Below are 24,357 nucleotides of genomic sequence, written 5' to 3' on the forward strand. Positions count from 1 at the left end.
GTGACCATGGCTAACCGCTAAATTGGCAACCCTGTATATAGGTACATTGTGAAAGTGAGACAACCTTGCCTGAACACTTCCCCTCCTCTCACTTCACCTCTGTCTTCCTCCCCTCTTCTCATTCTATCGTAGTTTACGTTTTGTCTTCGTTACATGCGTTGATAAAAAAATTAAATTCTTGTACCTACCGTATTTAATTTTTCTCTAATTAATTTTCAATACTTAATTACTCTTTTGTGATCTATGACGTGTTTTTTTTTTTCTGGGTTAGTTAGTGTTCCGTGTGTTTTTCTTGTAAATATAGTCCCGTGTCTGTGTGTATTATAGTGTACATAGGATCGCTACCTACATGTATAGTGTCTATGGAATCTATGGATCAAGGTGTCATATAGGTAGGTAATACCTACGTAGTGAAAAAATCATTTGTCACAGATCAGTTTTTTTTTCATCTCTTGATAAAACCGCTTCCAAGTGCCAAGTTGTCCGCAATGGAGTAGGCTTCCAAAGTTGTTCTTATTTCTTATCTGAAGAGACTACCAGAGTAGTCTGTACTGTCAGTAACAGTAGTTATAGGACGTGTTAATGGTGAGATTCATCATTACGTAGATACTAATCTTAACCCAGCCTAACATAACAAATATCCTATTATACCTACTTACCAACGTAGGTTGATCCAATGCCCAAACGCCCGAAAAGTCGAATTTCGAAATATGCAACTTCTAGACCCAATGGTAGTGTTGACCCAGCACCTCAATGAGAAGTATTGTGTCGCCCAACTGACGAGGGACATTGGACATACTATGAGACGGGCGGGCATGCTACGGCTACGACATAGTGCGAGACACTCACGCTCAGGGCGTCTGACAGATCGCGGAACGTGTGTGGCGGAGAAATCTTTGGACCCAGGTCTCTCGGTCTCAGACGGTCTGACAGACCGAGGTCTGTTAAACGGTCTTGAGTGGCTGGCATAATACAGCAGTTCTTCATTGTCAAAGTTCGAAATAAAAAGGATGATGAAACACTTACCATTTAAAAGACGATTACTTTCTTCGGTATGAGTTGGGTCTGTAGATACAGCCTACAGATAGTCTTTGTATTTACCTACCCATAGGTATACCTATCCCTAAAAGTAAATAGGTACCTAGGTAGATTACCTACTCTGATGATCTTCATTTTGCCAGGAGACTACTAAAGGGCGAAATATTCAAATCCTGCTGTATTCAACATCTTAGTCACCGCTAGTTTAAAAGTAGTTCAAAGTTATATCTGCTACCTATCATTGCTGTTGATTGCACCCTTAGCACTGAAGCAATATATATATTTTCGATTTCATATCCTCAAGCAATCCAAAGGAAAATTTTGAACGGATAATATTTGGGCCACCTTGTAGAATACTTGTCATGTCTTGCTGTCTGTCATATACAAAGTACCCTTCCTGTAATCCTTGTATATTTTCATTACACATAGTTTTGTTTAATTATTTAAGTACGTCTACTTTTTTCTTCTTTTTCCTTAATGGATAGATTTTTCCTTATTAGATAATATCCTCATAGTATACGAAATAGGAAAGTGTTTTCGGTCCATTTTTTCCTTCTTCTTTTTTATGGGGCGGAGGTTTCATGCGAGACGCGATGATATTTCTGGGAAATATTTGCAGATAATATTGAGTTTTGAGTTGATTCTAGAATTTAACAAGAACCATGTGACTGGTAGTAATCTCATTGATAAGGCAGCAGAGAGGATACCACAGGAAATAGACCATTAGAAATACCATAGGAAATAGGGACCACATTATTGTGGTTCTGATTGAACCCATGCTCCTATCAATATCAATAGCTGCTGTATGTGAACAGATAACCTTAAAAGTAGGTAACATCGTTATTATAACCCTTGCAGCTTAAAGTATACAAATTTAGTAGCAGAATTTCGACGTAGACATTGAAAACAATTTAGCTCGTAGTTTATTCGATCAGTAGTATTCAACATCTTAGTCACCGCTAGTTTAAAAGTAGTTCAAAGTTATATCTGTTACCTATAATTACCTAAATTGAAAAAAAAAGCACGTTTGGTCTTAGGGAAACCGATGGATCTGCTGATTGCACCCTTAGCACTGAAGCAATATATATATATTTTCGATTTCATGTCCTCAAGCAATCCAAAGGAAAATTTTAAACGGATAATATTTGGGCCACCTTGTAGATTACTTGTCATGTCTTGCTGTCTGTCATATACAAAGTGCCCTTCCTGTAATCCTTGTATATTTTCATTACACATAGTTTTGTTTAATTATTTAAGTACTTATGTCTAACTTTTTCCTTAATAGATAGATTTTTCCTTATTAGATAGGTAATATCCTCATAGTATACGAAATAGGAAAGTGTTTTCGATCCATTTTTTCCTTCTTCTTTTTTATAGGACGGAGGTTTCATGCGAGATGCGATGATATTTCTGGGAAATATTTGCAGATAATATTGAGTTGATTCTAGAATTTAACAAGAACCATGTGACTGGTAGTAATCTCATTGATAAGGCAACAGAGAGGATACCACAGGAAATAGACCATTAGAAATACCATAGGAAATAGGGACCAGATTATTGTGGTTCTGATTGAACCCATGCTCCTATCAGTAGCTGCTGTATGGGAACAAATAACCTTAAAAGTAGGTAACATTTTATCTCAGATCCCTTGCAGCTTAAAGTATACAAATTTAGTAGCAGAATTTCGACGTAGACATTGAAAACAATTTAGCTCGTAGTTTATTCGATCAGTATGGTAGGTAATAGGTTTATGTAACGGTTTTTGAACTTTTCATTTTGAATGGGGAACAACGTTGCCGAATTGTGCTTGTACGGTAACACAATATGTACAGAAACGCGTACGGTTTTCCAAAAGATCACCTATAGGTACAGTTTACCTAAAGAAAGCTCTTCACAAAACAAAAAGTTCCGTATTAGAACAGCTGATATAGTTTCGAGTCGAGGAGACCGTCGTCTGATACTCTGATGACCTTAAGACTTCATCAGTTCGTACCTAACAGTCCACATCCATCCCCCAGGTAATTCCTCCTCAGATATCAGAATCAATAGAATATGTTCAATGCCATATTGTAGTAGGATCTAGTCATTCTATTTCCACTGACATAGTTTGTGCAATATATCACTGTTGTAGACTATATTGCAATTGTCTAGCCGCACTGTATATTGCAAAGGAATAGCCAACTGATTCTACAGCGTGTTCATGAAAAGTCCAGATGACCAAGGTTGGACGTATAATAGCCTTTTCGATATTTCATTTCGCCATGTTTTCAGGGTTTTCATTTAAGATTTTCAAGTTGACCCCTGTAGTTTGTGCAATATATCACTGTTGTAGACTATATTACAATTGTCTAGCCGTACTGTATATTGCAAAGGAATAGCCTACTGATTCTACAGCGTGTTCATGAAAAGCCCAGATGAACAAGGTTGGACGTATAATAGCCTTTTCGATATTTCATTTCGCCATGTTTTCAGGGTTTTCATTTAAGATTTTCAAGTTGACCCCTGTAACGCCACCGTTGAAACAACCTCTTGATTTTCCGCCTAGCATTAAATAATCAACATTTTCATGATGAAGGCTCCCAAATATTCATTGTTTCTTCATCCGTTCTAAAGTTAAGAAGGGAAGGGGGACTTTATAAACACCCTGTAATAGTCTGTTCTATCTCTATCGACAGATAAAATCAGATACCTATGCATATAGGTAGGTAAGTAAGTACTGATGTATTGGAGTAGTAATGCCAAGTAGATTAAGGCCTGGCATGAAGAGGTCAACCAGACCATGTTACTACACCTAATACTAATACTACCTAGGTTAAGGAGAATTAGGACCAGTCAAATTGGCCAATATCAGAGGTATGAGGAACAATCCGGCCCTTCGGGGCCAAAATTCGCACGTGAAGATGGGAAACTCAAGAGGCCCTGGCATTATGACTTTGTCTTATCAAACCGACTACCAAGTCCTCTAATGGGTATTCAGTTAATAATTGAACATACCCTTAACTTCTTGTTGAAATGAGTGCTGACTTCCGCAATTCTTCTTGAAAGAGTTGAAAAGCGACATAGCAGCCCAACCTTTCAACACCAAACAAAAACTGAAACTGACTACATATCAAGGAAGGTAAATCCCTAATAGTAAATTTGAGAGGACCGGTGAGATTCATGTTCTTGGAACTGCTCAGCTAGGCATTAGGCATAGACCTAACCCTTGGAGGTCTATTGTTAAGTGGACAAATAGCTAAACGAATACGTGGTGAAATTTCATCCCTTGGCTGGAATCGAACCCGCTTTCTTCAGTTTACCAGGTGAGCGCTTTGACTTCTACGTCACGGAGGGAAGAAGGATAGGATACGTATATGGGGTTGAAGAACGTCATAGGAGTCAAGGGTTCATAGTCTTCATAGGTAATTATGGGCAGCGAGTAAGTTATAGTATATTGAAGTTTCGTGTGACTTAACTGCTGAATTTCAATCGACAGCTGATAGCTAAACCTTTGCTAGCTCTTTCTTTCGCATACCTAATAGAATATAGCAGCTATATCCTCTAGTCAGCTTTCCGGGCCGTCAAATTCGCCATTATAAAAAAATCTCTTGCTCTTGAGTATCGACTGTCATTAACCAAGTTGGGTTCATTGGACAACTCGTGATGGAATTTCCTTTTATCTTCTATATCCAATCGTAGCCACAACATCCAACCAAATCGTCACCAAAGGAACACAATCAAATAAATCTCGAAATTCAACCATGTGATCTCAGCAATGGATTCCTTAAGTTTTGCTAAAAACCGTGATTCCTTACGACGAATCAGCGTGGAATGTTTAAAGGTCATAGGGAGACATGTTGTAGAGTTGTCTACAGAGATATTAATATGTAGAGTTGTGTCTACACACAACACAGGTATTAACATGTAGGTACCCAAGTATACCAGTTAGTAATGTAGAATCAATGTGTGTCTCAGCTCACACAGATTAAAATATCGGTAAACTTGTGGAAACTGAACCGAACTCGGACCTAACCTGAGAGCTATGCCTAATGCCTAGCTGAGCAGTTCCAAGAACATGAATCTCACCGGTCCTCTCAAATTTACTATTAGGGATTTACCTTCCTTGATTTGTAGTCAGTTTCAGTTTTTATTTGGTGTTGAAAGGTTGGGCTACTGTGTCGCTTTTCAAGTCTTTCAAGAAGAATTGCGGAAGTCAGCACTCATTTCAACAAGAAGTTAAGGGTATGTTCAATTATTAACTGAATACCCATTAGAGGACTTGGTAGTCGGTTTGATAAGACAAAGTCATAATGCCAGGGCCTCTTGAGTTTTCCATCTTCACGTGCGAATTTTGGTCCCGAAGGGCCGGATTGTTCCTCATACCTCTGATATTGGCCAATTTGACTGGTCCTAATTCTCCTTAACCTAGGTAGTATTAGTATTAGGTGTAGTAACATGGTCTGGTTGACCTCCCCATGCCAGGCCTTAATCTACTTGGCATTACTACTCCAGTATACATCTCAGTACTTACCTACCTATATGCATAGGTATCTGATTTTATCTGTCGATAGAGATAGAACAGACTATTACAGGGTGTTTATACCTATCCCTTGTACATCAGTACTTACCTACCTACCTATATGCATAGGTATCTGATTTTATCTGTCGATAGAACAGACTATTACAGGGTGTTTATAAAGTCCCCTATCCCTTCTTAACTTTAGAAAGGATGAAGGAACAATGAATATTTGGGAGCCTTCATCATGAAAATGTTGATTATTTAATGCTAGGTGGAAAATCAAGAGATTGTTTCAACGGTGGCGTTACAGGGGTCAACTTGAAAATCTTAAATGAAAACCCTGAAAACATGGCGAAATGAAATATCGAAAAGGCTAGAAAATCAAGAGGTTGTTTCAACGGTGGCGTTACAGGGGTCAGCTTGAAAATCTTAAATGAAAATGAAAACCCTGAAAACATGGCGAAATGAAAAATCGAAAAGGCTATTATACGTCCAAGCTTGTTCATCTGGGCTGTTCATGAACACGCTGTAGAATCAGTAGGCTATTCCTTTGCAATATACAGTACGGCTAGACAATTGCAATATAGTCTACAACAGTGATATATTGCACAAACCATGTCAGTGGAAATAGACTAGGTTGACTAGATCCTACTACAATATGGCATTGAACATATTCTATTGATTCTGATATTCTGAAGAGGAATTACCTGGGGGATGGATGTGGATTGTTAGGTACGAACTGATGAAGTCTTAAGGTCATCAGAGTATCAGACGACGCACGACGGTCTCCTCGACTCGAAACTATATCAGCTGTTCTAATATGGAACTTTTTGTTTTGTGAAGAGCTTTTTCTTTAGGCAAACTGTACCTATAGGTGAACCTTTGGAAAACCGTACGCGTTTCGGTACAAATTGTGTTACCGTACAAGCACGATTCGGCAACGTTGTTCCCTATTCAAAATGAAAAGTTCAAAAACCGTTACATAAACCTATTACCTACCTACTATGTATTTCTAATTTTCTACACATCATACACATTCTGTATTTTTGCAAAAATGGATTATCATGATCATCTGGCAACACTGATTGTAGCAAGGCCAATAAATGGATGGGTGACTTGAACCTTATATGGGGAATAAAGGGAGAACGGGCTCTAGTCTTGATTTTAAATCATTACATGAAAGTAAAATCGAAAAATCAAATCAAGAATAATAATAAACTGAATATTAAACAAATTAGGTAGGTACGTACATAGGTACTGATCGAATAAACTACGAGCTAAATTGTTTTCAATGTCTACGTCGAAATTCTGCTACTAAATTTGTATACTTTAAGCGAGAACCTTGTCTGAAGTGTAGAGGAGAGGAGACTTATCCCTTCAAACATACGTAACTACTAGGTAAGTACCTACTTACCCTAATTTTCTAGGTAGTTCAGGTATGATCATATTATGCTTAGATACATGTAGCAGTAGATATTATAAACACAAGGTTAATAATCACCATTTGTTGCATCGAAAGGGTGTCGAGAACTCGATAACCAAGGTAGGTACTTCATTCTCCTGGCAAAATGAAGATCATCAGAGTAGGTAATCTACCTAGGTACCTATTTACTTTTAGGGATAGGTATACTTACCTATGGGTAGGTAAGTACAAAGACTATCTGTAGGCTGTAGGTAGTATCTACAGACCCAACTCATACCGAAGAAAGTAATCGTCTTTTAAAAGTTAAGTGTTTCATCGTCCTTTTTATTTCGAACTTTGACAATGAAAGAACTGCTGTATTATGCCAGCCACTCAAGACGGTCTAACAGACCTCGGTCTAACAGACCTCGGTCTAACAGACCTCGGTCTGTCAGACCGTCTGAGACCGAGAGACCTGGGTCCAAAGATTTCTCCGCCACACACGTTCCGCGATCTGTCAGACTCACCGGTAATTTTTCAAAATTACCAATTTTCTACATTTACCTTGACATATATATTTTCGATTTCATGTCCTCAAGTAATCCATTATACATATTTAGTAAATATTTCTACGCTCACCCGCGGGAATCGAACCCGAGCCTTTGTGATTTATCATTTATCTATGTCCAGATATAACATTCTGCTATTGTGTTTACATTGGTGATAAGTTGATAACATGATATCTACAGTAGGTATATTATGTTTTAGAATATGTACAACAATGCATCTATGTATATTATTTATCTATCAGTATCTTCTTCATATGATATTATTTTCGTAATGCGATAAATTCTGAATTCTATATACAAATATACAGGATGGTATCCAGCACGAAATAACGCGGTATCATAATCTAATATTAATTAGGAGATGGCGGCTTTGAATCCCAGTCAAGGCATGAATTTTATGTATATTTAAAACAATCTAGCGATACCTACTCGTAAAATAACAGACAACACGAGAAAAGTGGGTCTTTAGAAGAATTGCCATTTTTCCAATGACAGAAAAAATTGAATTGCACCGAATTGGTATTGGATAGGAAAATGGGGAAGGATGTTTTAGAAAGGGAATAACATGACGGGGATTCAAAAATGCGATCTTTGGAAAAAGGGGCGAATTCCAAAAATGGCCCTCCCTCCAAAGACCTCTTCACACCTACATAATATTTATAGTAGGTAGAAGCTTGTCAGGCATACATATTAAATAAATATAAAATAATAGTGGATGTGCTGGTGCACATTGTATGGATAACTCCAATAGATTTCCATTACTAATTATAATTACTGTATGATGATAACCTCTGTCATTACAACCTTATAGGCTTATAGGCATACACTAGATATGATATATCAGCGCTTAACAAACAACAGTGCTTACCAAATGATGTAGATCTCCAATTCTAACCTGACTATGTATCCACCATTTTTTTTTTTTTTTCTTACAGCCCATTTTTCATAAGAATTCATTTGCCAGCCTAGTAGCCTAGTTAGTTTAGTTGGTAGTGCGTCTGCCTTGTAAGCGCTAGGCCGCGGGTTCGATTCCCGCCCGGGGCGGATTTTATCCTGATCTTCTTTCTTTTCGCATATTGGACCAAACACAGACATAAATATAGCAAGGAAAGGAAGTACTTACCTTGATATGTTAGATTTTACTTCTGTTTAAATATAACTTGTGGTTTGGTGGACTGGAGGGCTCTCCTACGGGGTTCTAACAGATCATGTCCATCCTTAAAATTCTCAACAACAATCTGTTCAAAAAAGCCTCGAAAAAGTCTAAGAAGGGTTTGGGCCATAAATGCCTTGAATTTTAGTTACTGTACATTGCCGGCAAGATATTACAGCGATTTCAACCAGTTTGGATTATTGAATACTTGTATAGGCACCTCCAATTTTACTTATGTAAGCCAGTAAGTATATCTAACAACCTCCTCACAACTCACAAGGTATTCAATAAAACAATAATGAAGGTCGGCCGGCTTTATCAGTTTTGGTAATTTTATTGCAAATCTGTCTGAACGCTACATTGCCACTGCTACTGCTATAAGAATAAAAACCAAACTAATTAAAAATGAGTTTCTCTGTCAATGATAATGAAAAAAAATTCAAGAGCAAGGTTATCTCCAACGAACCCCCAGTCTCTGGATTAGAAGACACCTATGTGACCTTAACGTCAATACGATTAGGTTCAGTCAGGTGCAAAACGAATAATAAAACTTTGAATATAGGTATCAGTTCCCGACGGACCACTGAAGTTAAACAATGTCGTGTGAGGTTGGTATCTGGACGGGTGTTCGTCTTAGACATTACATGCTGTTGCAGTAATTGGTGTATAAAACTATAAAATTAGAAATAGGTACATAGTAGGTAGGTAATAGGTTTATGTAACGGTTTTTGAACTTTTCATTTTGAATGGGGAACAACGTTGCCGAATTGTGCTTGTACTTGTATAATTGCACCATTGCAACAAATGGTGATTATTACCCTTGTGTTTATAATATCTACTGCTACATGCATCTAAGCATAATATGATCATACCTGAACTACCTAGAAAATTAGGGTAAGTAGGTACTTACCTAGTAGTTACGTATGTTTGAAGGGATAAGTCTCCTCTCCTCTACACTTCAGACAAGGTTCTCGAATCTACTTTCACAATCACAATCAGTGTTGCCAGATGATCATGATAATCCATTTTTGCAAAAATACAGAATGTGTATGATGTGTAGAAAATTAGAAATACATAGTAGGTAGGTAATAGGTTTATGTAACGGTTTTTGAACTTTTCATTTTGAATAGGGAACAACGTTGCCGAATCGTGCTTGTACGGTAACACAATTTGTACCGAAACGCGTACGGTTTTCCAAAGGTTCACCTATAGGTACAGTTTGCCTAAAGAAAAAGCTCTTCACAAAACAAAAAGTTCCATATTAGAACAGCTGATATAGTTTCGAGTCGAGGAGACCGTCGTGCGTCGTCTGATACTCTGATGACCTTAAGACTTCATCAGTTCGTACCTAACAATCCACATCCATCCCCCAGGTAATTCCTCTTCAGAATATCAGAATCAATAGAATATGTTCAATGCCATATTGTAGTAGGATCTAGTCAACCTAGTCTATTTCCACTGACATGGTTTGTGCAATATATCACTGTTGTAGACTATATTGCAATTGTCTAGCCGTACTGTATATTGCAAAGGAATAGCCTACTGATTCTACAGCGTGTTCATGAACAGCCCAGATGAACAAGCTTGGACGTATAATAGCCTTTTCGATTTTTCATTTCGCCATGTTTTCAGGGTTTTCATTTTCATTTAAGATTTTCAAGCTGACCCCTGTAACGCCACCGTTGAAACAACCTCTTGATTTTCTACCTAGCATTAAATAATCAACATTTTCATGATGAAGGCTCCCAAATATTCATTGTTCCTTCATCCTTTCTAAAGTTAAGAAGGGATAGGGGACTTTATAAACACCCTGTAATAGTCTGTTCTATCGACAGATAAAATCAGATACCTATGCATATAGGTAGGTAGGTAAGTACTGATGTACTGGAGTAGTAATGCCAAGTAGATTAAGGCCTGGCATGGGGAGGTCAACCAGACCATGTTACTACACCTAATACTAATACTACCTAGGTTAAGGAGAATTAGGACCAGTCAAATTGGCCAATATCAGAGGTATGAGGAACAATCCGGCCCTTCGGGACCAAAATTCGCACGTGAAGATGGAAAACTCAAGAGGCCCTGGCATTATGACTTTGTCTTATCTAACCGACTACCAAGTCCTCTAATGGGTATTCAGTTAATAATTGAACATACCCTTAACTTCTTGTTGAAATGAGTGCTGACTTCCGCAATTCTTCTTGAAAGACTTGAAAAGCGACACAGTAGCCCAACCTTTCAACACCAAATAAAAACTGAAACTGACTACAAATCAAGGAAGGTAAATCCCTAATAGTAAATTTGAGAGGACCGGTGAGATTCATGTTCTTGGAACTGCTCAGCTAGGCATTAGGCATAGCTCTCAGGTTAGGTCCGAGTTCGGTTCAGTTTCCACAAGTTTACCGATATTTTAATCTGTGTGAGCTGAGACACACATTGATTCTACATTACTAACTGGTATACTTGGGTACCTACATGTTAATACCTGTGTTGTGTGTAGACACAACTCTACATATTAATATCTCTGTAGACAACTCTACAACATGTCTCCCTATGACCTTTAAACATTCCACGCTGATTCGTCGTAAGGAATCACGGTTTTAGCAAAACTTAAGGAATCCATTACTGAGGTCACATGGTTGAATTTCGAGATTTATTTGATTGTGTTCCTTTGGTGACGATTTGGTTTGGATGTTGTGGCTACGATTGGATATAGGAGATAAAAGGAAATTCCACCACGAGTTGTCCAATGAACCCAACTTGGTTAATGACAGTCGATACTCAAGAGCAAGAGATTTTTTATAATGGCGAATTTGACGGCCCGGAAAGCTGACTAGAGGATATAGCTGCTATATTCTATTAGGTATGCGAAAGTAAGAGCTAGCAAAGGTTTAGCTATCAGCTGTCGATTAAAATTCAGCAGTTAAGTCACACGAAACTTCAAAATACTATAACTTACTCGCTGCCCATAATTACCTATGAAGACTATGAACCCTTGACTCCTATAAGTTGTTACGTTCTTCAACCCCATATATATACGTATTACGTATACTATCCTTCTTCCCTCCGTGACGTAGAAGTCAAAGCGCTCACCTGGTAAACTGGAGAAAGCGGGTTCAATTCCAGCCAAGGGATGAAATTTCACCACGTATTCGATTAGCTATTTGTCCACTTAACAATAGATCTCCAAGGGTTAGTCGATGGAAAATGCCCGAGGCATAACTTCACCTAGTGGTTACCTGCAAGAGTTCTACTTCTGGTTAATATCAGCATTGAGAATTTCCTATTCAGTCATCGGTAGATCGGTACTTGATCCTCTAGTTCAGCTGGTACTTGATGGTATCTCGGATAGGCAAGTTATTGGATAAGGCTGAAGAGAGTGGTACTGGCACTCTAGTGAAAGGTAGAACTGTGGGCAGTGACTCTGTAGTCTGTAGTGTTATATAACACTCTCCCTCTCCACCAATCAGAACATTGCAATTATTTCAAACCACTCTCAAGTCAACGTCTTTGTCATCTCTCTCTCTCTCTCTCTCCTTCTTTCTTTTCGCATATTGGACCAAACACAGACATATATAGCAAGGAAAGGAAGTACTTACCTTGATATGTTAGATTTTACTTTTGTTTAAATATAACTTGTGGTTCGGTGGCCTGGAGGGCTCTCCTACTCCTACGGGGTTCTAACAGATCATGTCCATCCTTAAAATTCTTAACAACAATCTGTTCAAAAAAGCCTCGAAAAGGCCTAAGAAGGGTTTGGGCCATAAATGCCTTGAATTTTAGTTACTGCACATTACCGGCAAGATATTACAGCGATTTCAACCAGGTTGGATTATTGAATACTTGTATAGGCACCTCCAATCTTACTTATGTAAGCCAGTAAGTATATCTAACAACCTCCTCACAACTCACAAGGTATTCAATAAAACAATAATGAAGGTCGGCCGGCTTTATCAGTTTTGGTAATTTTATTGCAAATCTGTCTGAACGCTACATTGCCACTGCTACTGCTATAAGAATAAAAACCAAACCAATTAAAAATGAGTTTCTCTGTCAATGAGAATGAAAAAAAATTCAAGAGCAAGGTTATCTCCAACGAACCCCCAGTCTCTGGATTAGAAGACACCTATGTGACCTTAACGTCAATACACTACATTGCCACTTCACTGCTACTGCTGTAAGAATAAAAACCATACTACATAATTAAAATGAGTTTCTCTGTCAATGAGTATAAAAAATGTCAAGAGCAAGGTTATCTCCAACGAACCCCCAGTCTCTGGATTAGAAGACACCTATGTGACCTTAACGTCAATACGGGCTGACATCAGTGTGAGGACAATACAAATAATATTGGTGATAACAGAACACTAGTGACTAGTAGAAACTCAAGATATTGTGAAATGTTTCCGATAAGCTGATAGATAAGGTAGGAGAATTCCAGAGCAAATCAAAACCTAGGCATGATTCCAATAGCTTGACATACCCAAGTATTCATTCAGTACCTATTTGTATAGATAAGGGGTTCCCAATAAGCCTTGGCTGGCGGACCACTTCCGAAAATCAGAATCACTTCGCGGACCACCCCCCCCCCCCCCCAAAAAAACAATCTTCTGCTAAAGTTTGATAAGGTGATAGAGATAAGGTAGGAGAATTCCAGAGCAAATCGAAACCTAGGCATGATTCCAATAGCTTGACATACCCAAGTACTCATTCAGTACTTATTTGTATAGATAGATAGACTATCGATATAGAGGATTAGGTTATTCATTGAACTCTGGCTGGAGTAGCTTGTCTATCATCTATCAGCGAAACCTAGGCATGATTCCAATAGCTTGACATACCCAAGTATTCATTCAGTACCTATTTGTATAGATAGATAGACTATCGATATAGAGGATTAGGTTATTCATTGAACTCTGGCTGGAGTAGCTTGTCTATCATCTATCAGCAGAGACCTGAGTAGAATAGTGCGAGTATCTACTATCTACTAGAGTAACTAGAGAGTCTTCAATGGGAGACATTCCAGTCCTAGTCACCTAGATCCGATTCACCTAGTCATCTGGTCCCTGAGTTGTGAGACCACTGAGATGATAAATACTAACCAACCTCAATGGTGTAGTGGTCAATGGTTGGACTTCGGATCTGGTATCTACTATCTACTAGTAACTAGAGAGTCTTCAATGGGAGACATTCCAGTCCTAGTCACCTAGATATCTGGTCCCTGAGTTGTGAGACCACTGAGATGATAAATACTAACCAACCTCAATGGTGTAGTGGTCAATGGTTGGACTTCGGATCTGGAGGTTGGTAATTCAAATCCAAATCAAGTTATAAAATTTATCTATGTGTATTGATTGCTTTGTCCTCAGACCGTCTGAGAGACCTAGGTCTGTCAGACCGTCTGAGAGACCGCGGTGTGAAGTTTTTTCGCGAGCTCCTAAAACTGATTTTCTACCCATTTCTTGATTCAATGAATCGTTATTTTATTAGGTACCTTGATTAGGTTTCGGTAATGGAACTTATCACATTGGTTTGTATTGTATTCGCCGAACTTATCACATTGGTTTATATTGAAGTATATTAGGTTTCGGTAATGGAACTTATCACATTGGTTTGTATTGTATTCGCCGAACTTATCACATTGGTTTATATTGAAGTATGTATGAGTGCATCCCGAATACCAAGGAAAGTAGTTAGGTAACCAACCAAATAATTTGTGAAGGGTAATGTCCGGATGTGTACATGTGTGACTATCTGATCTATCACGTGCTGTTGGTTTTCAGCCTGGGTGAGGTTAATGTGAGTAGGCCGGTAGCATGTCACCTTGTCACCGAATGTAAAGTAAAACCCCTGTCGCGCGTCGCGTCGTGAGAAGACCTCAGTTTTTTTTTTTTAAGATGAGTGTTTCACCGCCGTTTTCATTTCATAGCAATGGAACAACTGCTACATTAGACGCTTGTGGCCTGTGTCGTAGCATGCCCATCCCGTAGTATGCCTCTCATCAGATGATTGAAGTATAAAGTAGTTACGAATCCATCCAATTGATTTCGCCGAACTTATGACGTAGATAATAACTAGGTAGGTTGGTAGGTATGACAGAAGAAAAACACTTGGAAAAATTACATGTGACCACTATTACAAATTATAAGTAGAAATGTGAAGTGCAATAGGGAAAAATCTGCGGAGTTGTTGAATTGTTTTCAGATATACAACCGTAAGTAGGTATACCTACCTATTCCAGTGAAATTGATTGAATCATGGTGTGAGTACTGATAAGAGAACCACAATAATGTACCAAATTTCATCAAGTCCTGTACTTAAACACAAGATAGCTCTACCCATGCACTCGACCAAATATCTACGTGTTAGAAAGTAAATACAAAGTTTAATCGAAAAACGAGTTCAAATTTTTGTCGATGGTGGGACCAACCGTGCCCCCAGTTGTTAAATGTTAAAAGCGACGCTACGCGACGTAACAGCCCCTGTAGTACAGAGGTGGAAAAACTACTATCTCGTCGGGAATTGAATGCAGAATCTCCGGTCCCTCCAGATGGCAATGTTAATGTGAAACATACTCGGGTATGGAGGCTGCTAAAAGTGAAAGTAAATAACTTACCTGGTTTATCTCTGTAGTCAGTCAGTACCTACCTATTAGTTATAACTAATGTCTAGTCCTTGTAACTTAGCCAAATTCACCAAAGTTTTGCGAATTTCTGTTCTCAGCATACCATTCATTGAATTCCAATTCCAATGTTAGAACACAGGACTGAAATAAGCTACGAGTATTAGGTTCAGTCAGGTGCAAAGGTGCAATACGAATAATAAAACTTTGAATGTAGATACCAGTTCCCAACGGACCACTGAAGTTAAACAATGTCGTGTGAGGTTGGTATCTGGACGGGTGTTCGTCTTAGACATTACATGCTGTTGCAGTAATTGGCTATTTTTATTTCGTAGCAATGAAAGCAATTTGTTCAATAACTTTCCATTTGTTTGTTTATTTTTCAGATATTCTACCCCAAGAGTAAACAGTTTGGAATCCGAACAAATCCTATCCAACTGCTCTGTGGAATCCTATCTACGTAATATCTATATTTAAAAAAAAAATAAATAAATGAGTAAATACATAGTCACATATTAGAATCAATTAAATTTACGTTTTCAATTAACAAAATTAGATTTTAAAATAAATAAATAATACCTACCCTAGTTACCGACCTTTCTACTATGTCACACAATATAATATGTCAATTTTATCTGTTTATTTGAGAATTTAAAGTAGATACCTAATAATTATATTATTTTAGTGAAATTTTCTATACTTACCTACTGTGATATTTTGAGTGCATTAAATTACCTACTTATTGTTTATTGTAAAAAAATATAATTTATTATCTGATGTATTAAACACATATTATCTAACTACTGTTTAGTGCAAAATTATATTATCTAACTACTGTTTAGGAAGGAGGTAGGTACATATTTCAAATATAAATATTTAATTTAAGATTAATATTGTATGAGTTAAATGTATTTTCTATATTTTTAAATAGGTATCTATTAATTTTATTAAATAACCAAAATTAAAGCAATGTTTTCAGATTTAATTATGTTCTAGGTATACTTACAGATGTATAAAATAAAGTCATGTAATTATAGTCCAAATTCTTAAATTCAATCAAATATTTGTGATTTGTGATCTTTAGAAATAATTAAAATCAATGGGCTCTAATAGTGTAGTGAAAAGTGTTCTGTGCTTGGATAATATTTAACCGTATTGGATGCATTTCAACTCGTGGTTAAGGATTAACTGGTTAACCCAGGAGGAGTCATGGTGGGATATAAGTACAGTGATGGATTTAACCCTCTCCTCAAAGGCCAAATGTCAAGGTAATCATTGTGTTATTAATTATTTGGTCTCAAACTTAAGCCGAGGTCTGCAGCTTCTTTCGCCCCATACTTTCCGACTGTCCGACACACGGTCTGGGTGTGTGGGTGTGAGTAGTGGACAGGAAGAGAGGATGAGAGTATCCTATCGACCTATCCGCATTGACTGTTCAAGTCACAGTATGCGAGTATGCTCACGAAGGAAGACAGGATACGAGAAAGCCAGTCGTTCCGAACTATCCGTTCAGTTCACGCTCAAGCCACAATACGTTCAATGCACGGTCAAATATTTTACATGTGATTTAATGAAAATTTGGGAGTGAGCATTGTTCACTCCCAAACCGTATTTGACCGTGCGTTGAACATACTGTGACTGGAGTGTGAACTGAACGGATAGTTCGGAACGGCTAGCTTTCTCCTATCCTGTTTTCCTTCTCTCTTCACTTTCGGAACGATAAGACCTTAGCAGTTATAGTTCCCTCTATCGAACTTTTTTTAGAAAAGTGGTAATCTGGTGGTAGTCATCTGAAAACCAGTCATCTGCTGGCCAGCAGTAGGTAGGTATCTATCAGATATCAGATTCTATCTACTAGAATTAAACTATGTACTTGGCAGAATGTCAGTTTTGTCAACCTTCATCCCCTTGTCAACGCCATTTGATAAGCCCCGACCTAAATGAGAAGGTACCGGGCTAATTGTTATTTGTCAACTTACTTATGTGAGGATAGAAAAATGCGTTTTACTTCGGTTGAAAACAAAATACGTTAAACATTTCTCAATTACCTACAAATGATTATTTAGGACCTTAAGTTAGCAAGTATTAACAAGTCAGGCAACAAGCAGCAACTCTTCTAAGTTGTAAAGAAAATACGTGAATTAATACTCACTAATACTGGGCACTTAGGTTCTTAGGTTTCTACTTACTAAAAAAATGTTAGTTTACAAGTTGATTTGTAAATCGGCTTCATAAGATCATCTTATCCAATCGACAAGGTTGCAAGAAATGTCTTCGTAAAGAAGGGTAGAGAGAGTGTCATCAAACTGGGGCCTGTTCCTGAAAAAGTTGCTACAAGCTTGCCGGCAACCTTTCTTCGTTACTTCTCAAAGTAATGTTATACCAGCCATTCATCCTCAGGCCGTCGCGTCGGAAAGTGTGTGGCGGAAAAAGCTTCAGACCGTCTGAGAGACCTAGGTCTGTCTGACCGTCTGAGAGACCTAGGTCTGTCTGACCGTCTGAGAGACTTAGGTCTGTCTGACCGTCTGAGAGACATAGGTCTGTCTGACCGTCTGAGAGACTTAGGTCTGAGAGACCTAGGTCTGTCTGACAGTCTGAGAGACATAGGTCTGTCTGACAGTCTGAGAGACATAGGTCTGTCTGACCGTCTGAGAGACATAGGTCTGTCTGACCGTCTGAGAGACATAGGTCTGTCTGACCGTCTGAGAGACCTAGGTCTGTCTGACCGTCTGAGAGACCTAGGTCTTGTAAATGACAGTTCGTGAAGTGATTTCCCCCCCCCCGCTCATTAGGTTAATTCGGCAATTGAACCCAACATATCTACGCGAAACATATTTATTATCAACAAGTAAAAACAATTTGTTTTTGTAGCAAACAAAATGTTAATAGTGTGGACATAAAGTACTCTAAGGTCTCTAAGTAGGTACATGCTCACGAGCTGGTAGGTATAAGTACATTTAAAACTAGATAGGTATTAAACATGAGTACCTAATACATAAGTGCGATACTTTCATACTTAGATATAGGAAGGTATAACTAACTACATACTTAGCACTTTGCCTGTGTGTTCATGATACATTATATCAATGTATGATACCTAGTAAGTAAATACCATCATAATGGAATAATTATATCATGTACCTAAGTACATCATATCTTTTGAGGATCTCGAACCCAGGACAAAGGAGTTTTCAAGAGCGGCGAACGGGGTAATGTTCTCGATTTTGACATTTCCCAAATTTTTGGAGAAAATTGTAAATTTCGGCAACATCGTATCCCGACAGTGACATAGTCAGGGAGATTCTAGTGGACACACCCTTGCCTCAGGTTGTAAAACACTTCATGTGTAAAATATTAGTGGAATAGTTGACATTGGATATCGGACGATTTAGTTGTAGTTGACATTAAGTTCTGTCGTCTTTCAGATTACCAAACATCCAAACTGTTTGATATTTTAATAATGTCAAGCTAATCGCACACTGGTCAATCGGTAGAGTGTGCGATTAGCTTGACATTAGATACCGATTAGCTTGACATCAGATACCGATCGGTAGATACCGATTGACCAGTGTGCGATTAGCTTGACATTAAAATATCCATAACACATCTACAATAATCTACATATTTTAATCTTATATCTAATAGATACATTATCAATCGCCAGTCTAATGTAGTCGATTAATCGATTATTCTCTCTGAGTTAGTCAGTGTAAAGTAGAGATAGTGTGTTATTGATTGATCTGTTCTCTTGATAATCAGATTAGAGGTGATAGGGAATAAGTACATATAATTATTAGTACAGGGACTAAGTACATAATTATTATGGAATAAGATCAGTAACAGTAATGCTAACCAAAGTCATACCTACATAGGGTTGTTTTATTTTTATTAATAAAAGCTACCTTAATGAGATTTTCGCATGTCCTTTACCAATTGTGATAAGGGTGGTTTAATTGTGTTGGCTAACGCGAGGCGCATGTCATCGCTAGCGATCAGTTTGTTTCTGTATTTTTGTTTTAATAATCAATAACGTTGAAAATCCTCTTTCGCTCAGATAAGTGGTACTGAACAGCATCAGGTGTCTAAGCGCCGCTCTCAAGATTTTTGCATGCCCTTTACCAATTGTGATATGCGTGGTTTAATTGTGTTGGCTAACGCGAGGCGCATGTCATCGCTAGCGAGCAGTTTGTTTCTGTGTTTTGTTTTAATAATCAATAACGTTGAAAATCCTCTTTCGCTCAGATAAGTGGTACTGAACAGTCAGGTGTCTAAGCGCCGCTCTCCTTATTATCGTGTAGTTTACAGCTTTGGCGGCCCAAAAAGTTCTAGCTCTGTAAGATTCTTTTAAATTTGTATCATTTTGAAGTTCAACCAGCTCCTCCTGGATGTCTTCTGGCACATCTTCAACGGAAAACCGAAAATTTACAGGAGTAGGAAAAAAAATAGTCTGTCTGATCTAGGTCTGTCTGACCGTCTGAGAGACCTAGGTCTGTCTGACCGTCTGAGAGACCTAGGTCTGTCTGACCGTCTGAGAGACCTAGGTCTGAGAGACCTAGGTCTGAGAGATCTAGGTCTGTCTGACCGTCTGAGAGACCTAGGTCTGAGAGATCTAGGTCTGTCTGACCGTCTGAGAGACCTAGGTCTACATTCAAGTAGTTACTTCTTCGTACATGTACATTTTTTTTAAGGGGTTTGACAGAGGGAACTGTAACTGCTATGGTCGTCTGAGAGACCTAGGTCTGTCTGACCGTCTGAGAGACCTAGGTCTGAGAGATCTAGGTCTGTCTGACCGTCTGAGAGACCTAGGTCTTTTATTTGGTCTCAAACTCAAGCCGAGGTCTGCAGCTTCTTTTGCCCCCCAAGTTCCGACTGTCCGACACACGGTCTGGGTGTGAGTAGTGGACAGTAAGAGAGGATGAGAGTATCCTATCGACCTATCCGCATCGACTGTTCAAGTCACAGTATGCGAGTATGCTCACGAAGGAAGACAGGATACGAGAAAGCCAGTCGTTCCGAACTATCCGTTCAGTTCACGCTCCAGTCACAGTACGTTCAACGCACGGTCAAATATTTTACATGTGATTTAATGGAAACACTCCCAAACCGTATTTGACCGTGCGTTGAACATACTGTGACTGGAGTGTGAACTGAACGGATAGTTCGGAACGGCTAGCTTTCTCCTATCCTGTTTTCCTTCTCTCTTCACTTTCGGGACGATAAGACCGTAGCAGATACAGTTCCCTCTATCGAACTCTTTTTTAGAAAAGTACCTAGTAATCTGGTGGTAGTCATCTGAAAACCAGTCATCTGCTGGCCAGCAGTAGGTAGGTATCTATCAGATATCAGATTCTATCTACTAGAATTAAACTATGTACTTGGCAGAATGTCAGCTTTGTCAACCTTCATCCCCTTGTCAACTCCATTTGGCAAGCCCGACCTAAATGAGTAGGTACCGGGCTAATTGTTATTTGTAAACTTACTTATGTGAGGATAGAAAAATGCGTTTTACTTCGGTTGAAAACCAAATACGTTAAACATTTCTCAATTACCTACAAATGATTATTTAAGACCTTAAGTTAGCAAGTATTAACAAGTAAGGCAACAAGCAGCAACTCTTCTAAGTTGTAAGGAAAATACGTGTATTATTAATACTCACTAATACTGGGCACTTAGGTGACTTAGGTTTCTACTTACTAAAAAAATGTTAGTTTACAAGTTGATTTGTAAATCGTCTTCATAAGATCATCTTATCCAATCGAGAAGCTTGCAAGAAATGTCTTCGTAAAGAGGGGTAGAGAGAGTGTCATCAAACTGGGGCCTGTTCCTGAAAAAGTTGCTACAAGCTTGCCGGCAACCTTTCTTCGTTAGGTACTTCTCAAAGTAAAGTTATACCAGCCACTCATCCTCAGGCCGTCGCGTTGGAAAGTGTGTGGCGGAAAAAGCTTCAGACCTAGGTCTGTCAGACCGTCTGAGAGACCTAGGTCTGTCTGACCGTCTGAGAGACCTAGGTCTGTCTGACCGTCTGAGAGACCTAGGTCTGTCTGACCGTCTGAGAGACCTAGGTCTGTCTGACCGTCTGAGAGACCTAGGTCTGTCTGACCGTCTGAGAGACCTAGGTCTGTCTGACCGTCTGAGAGACCTAGGTCTGTCTGACCGTCTGAGAGACCTAGGTCTGTCTGACCGTCTGAGAGACCTAGGTCTGTCTGACCGTCTGAGAGACCTAGGTCTGTCTGACCGTCTGAGAGACCTAGGTCTGTCTGACCGTCTGAGAGACCTAGGTCTGTCTGACCGTCTGAGAGACCTAGGTCTGTCTGACCGTCTGAGAGACCTAGGTCTGTCTGACCGTCTGAGAGACCTAGGTCTGTCTGACCGTCTGAGAGACCTAGGTCTGTCTGACCGTCTGAGAGACCGCGGTGTGAAGTTTTTTCGCGAGCTCCTAAAACTGATTTTCTACCCATTTCTTGATTCAATGAATCGTTATTTTATTACCTTGCTGAGGTTTCGGTAATAGAACTTATCACATTGGTTTGTATTGAAGTATATAAAGTAGTTACGAATCCATCCAATTGATTTCGCCGAACTTATGACGTCGATAATAACTAGGTAGGTATGACAGAAGAAAAACCCTTGAAAAAATTACATGTGACCACTATTACAAATTATAATTATAATTATTATCTCTGACGTCAAAATCTTTCGAAATGTGAAGTGCAATATGGAAAAATCTGCGGAGTTGTTGAATTGTTTTCAGATATACAACCGTAAGTATACCTACCTATTCCAGTGAAATTGATTGAATCATGGTGTGAGTACTGATAAGAGAACCACAATAATGTACCAGATTTCATCAAGTCCTGTACTTAAACACAAGATAGCTCTACCCATGCACTCGACCAAATATCTACGTGTTAGAAAGTAAATACAAAGTTTATTCTTAGAACGAACAATCAAGAAAAGAAAAATGCAAAACATTGTGAACTTAGGTTTAGGTTACCACGAGTGATAGTGACTAGAATAATAGAAGTAGAAGTATGGTACAGATTGTTTATTGCAATTCTCTTCACCATAGATAAAGATATATCTGTGGACCATAGCGGCTAATATTAGTTAGGTATCTATTAATAGTTATACGTTAGGTATCTTATCAACCTAGTGATAGTGACTAGAATAATAGAAGTAGAAGTATGGTACAGATTGTTTATTGCAATTCTCTTAACCATAGATAAAGATATATCTGTGGACCATAGCGGCTAATATTAGTTAGGTATCTATTAATAGTTATACGTTAGGTATCTTATCAACCCATTGAGACTGTCAAGGGTAAGAAACAAAGGATAGGTATCTTGGACTCATGTAGGTAATTTCTTCTTGTCTCAGAAAGTTAATAGTGTTTCATTGAACTATGTACCTATACCTATAACTTAGAAGTAGGGTCTTGTAGGGAGTGTAGGGGTCCTTTTATTTAGGCTGGCTGGCTTGGAGGGTAACGCGTTTGCCTTGGAAGTACAAGGTCGCAGCTTCAATTTCCATCCGGGGAGGATTTTTTACCAAGCAAACTGTTGGCATAATGGGACTTTTTAGTCTTAGCCGAAAGTATAAAAAAAGCAGATAAGGTCCGTTCTTGGAACAGCTGTCTCTAACCTATCCTTTCTTCCTTTTCTCTTCGCTTTCGAAACAATAAGCAGTTACAATACCCTCTATCAAACCTCTCCTAAAAAAACGCTCATTGATAGAAATGCAATTGATAAGCATTAAGCAAGTGCTATACATATGATAATAATATGAATCAAGATGATACAGAAACAACCATACCAGGTCTTGAATATGACAGTGGCACACTATGGCCAATAACTACCTTGCCAATGGAAAAGTATAGACCAGTGATTCTCAATCTGGGGTGTCGCGGGTTTGGCCCAAGGGTGAAGCGAGGCCCAAGGATTACATGTTTGTATATCACCACAATAAAAATATTTGATTTGATTTGAAGCGAGATTTTAGGAGAAAAAGATCGCAAATAAATACCTACAACATGAGGTACCTATGTTGCAAAAATATTTCTTCAATTCAACTTAGGTATGTATTTAAATTTGAGGGAGGGAGGGAGGGAGGAGAAAGAAGTAGACTGGGGGAAATGTACAGGAGGTTGAGGCGAAAGCCCCTAATTAAGTAGCCCCCATTCAAACAGACCTCACGTGAGGGATGAATTGTCTGTAGAACAGTTTGGTTTGCCAGGGTGCCACCAAAAGAATTGTTTACAATACGAATAATAAAACTTTGAATGTAGATACCAGTTTCCAACGGACCACTGAAGTTAAACAATATCGTGTGAGGTTGGTATCTGGACGGGTGTTCGTCTTAGACATTACATGCTGTTGCAGTAATTGGCTATTTTTATTTCGTAGCAATGAAAGCAATTTGTTTAATAACTTTCCATTTGTTTGTTTATTTTTCAGATATTCTACCCCAAGAGTAAACAGTTTGGAACTTGAAACAAATCCTATCCAACTGCTCTGTGGAATCCTATCCACGTAATATCTATATTAAAAAAATAAATAAATGAATAAATACATATTCACATATTAGAATCAATTAAATTTACGTTTTCAATTAACAGAATTAGATTTTAAAATAAATAAATAATACCTACCCTAGTTACCGACCTTTCTACTATGTCACACAATATAATATGTCAATTTTATCTGGAATTGTTTCTGACCTATAGGGGTTTTGGGAGACGAGGAAGGTTTGGGAACTCCTGGTTATATAGACTTTCACTCATCAACATTCAGAAGACAGGCGGCTATATGAATGTTGGCATAATAGTATAGGTATATACTATAGTGTGTACTCGTGCTGGTACTAGTTACGTCAGTAGGTAACCTACCATCCAGTCAGTCGCCATGGCTATAACTATATCTGTATAGTCACCACACTATAGAACTGTTAGATACAACGGTTCTCCATGGACCTGTTGTATTTGAAATTTTGAATGAAGTGAGGTCTTAAGGTATCCTGCCGATTATCGATATAATCAATGAACTTCACTACTTTTACCCATTCGTTAGGTTCCTATTTCCC

At 38.5% G+C, this 24,357-nt stretch overlaps 2 long non-coding RNA genes across 2 annotated transcripts; both read left to right on the forward strand.

The window, feature by feature from the left end:
• The first annotated feature begins 29 nt into the window (after positions 1 to 29).
• Positions 30 to 23,821, forward strand: LOC113465443. The gene is made up of 2 exons (XR_003390156.1): positions 30 to 392; positions 23,733 to 23,821. It is a non-coding gene; the product is annotated as an uncharacterized LOC113465443 (long non-coding RNA).
• Positions 19,289 to 19,601, forward strand: LOC113465442. Its single transcript, XR_003390155.1, has 2 exons — positions 19,289 to 19,357; positions 19,544 to 19,601. It is a non-coding gene; the product is annotated as an uncharacterized LOC113465442 (long non-coding RNA).
• Positions 23,822 to 24,357: the final 536 nt, after the last annotated feature.

The sequence above is a fragment of the Diaphorina citri genome, unplaced genomic scaffold, assembly GCF_000475195.1.
Source record: "Diaphorina citri unplaced genomic scaffold, Diaci psyllid genome assembly version 1.1 scaffold107, whole genome shotgun sequence".
Classification (NCBI taxonomy): domain Eukaryota; kingdom Metazoa; phylum Arthropoda; class Insecta; order Hemiptera; family Psyllidae; genus Diaphorina; species Diaphorina citri.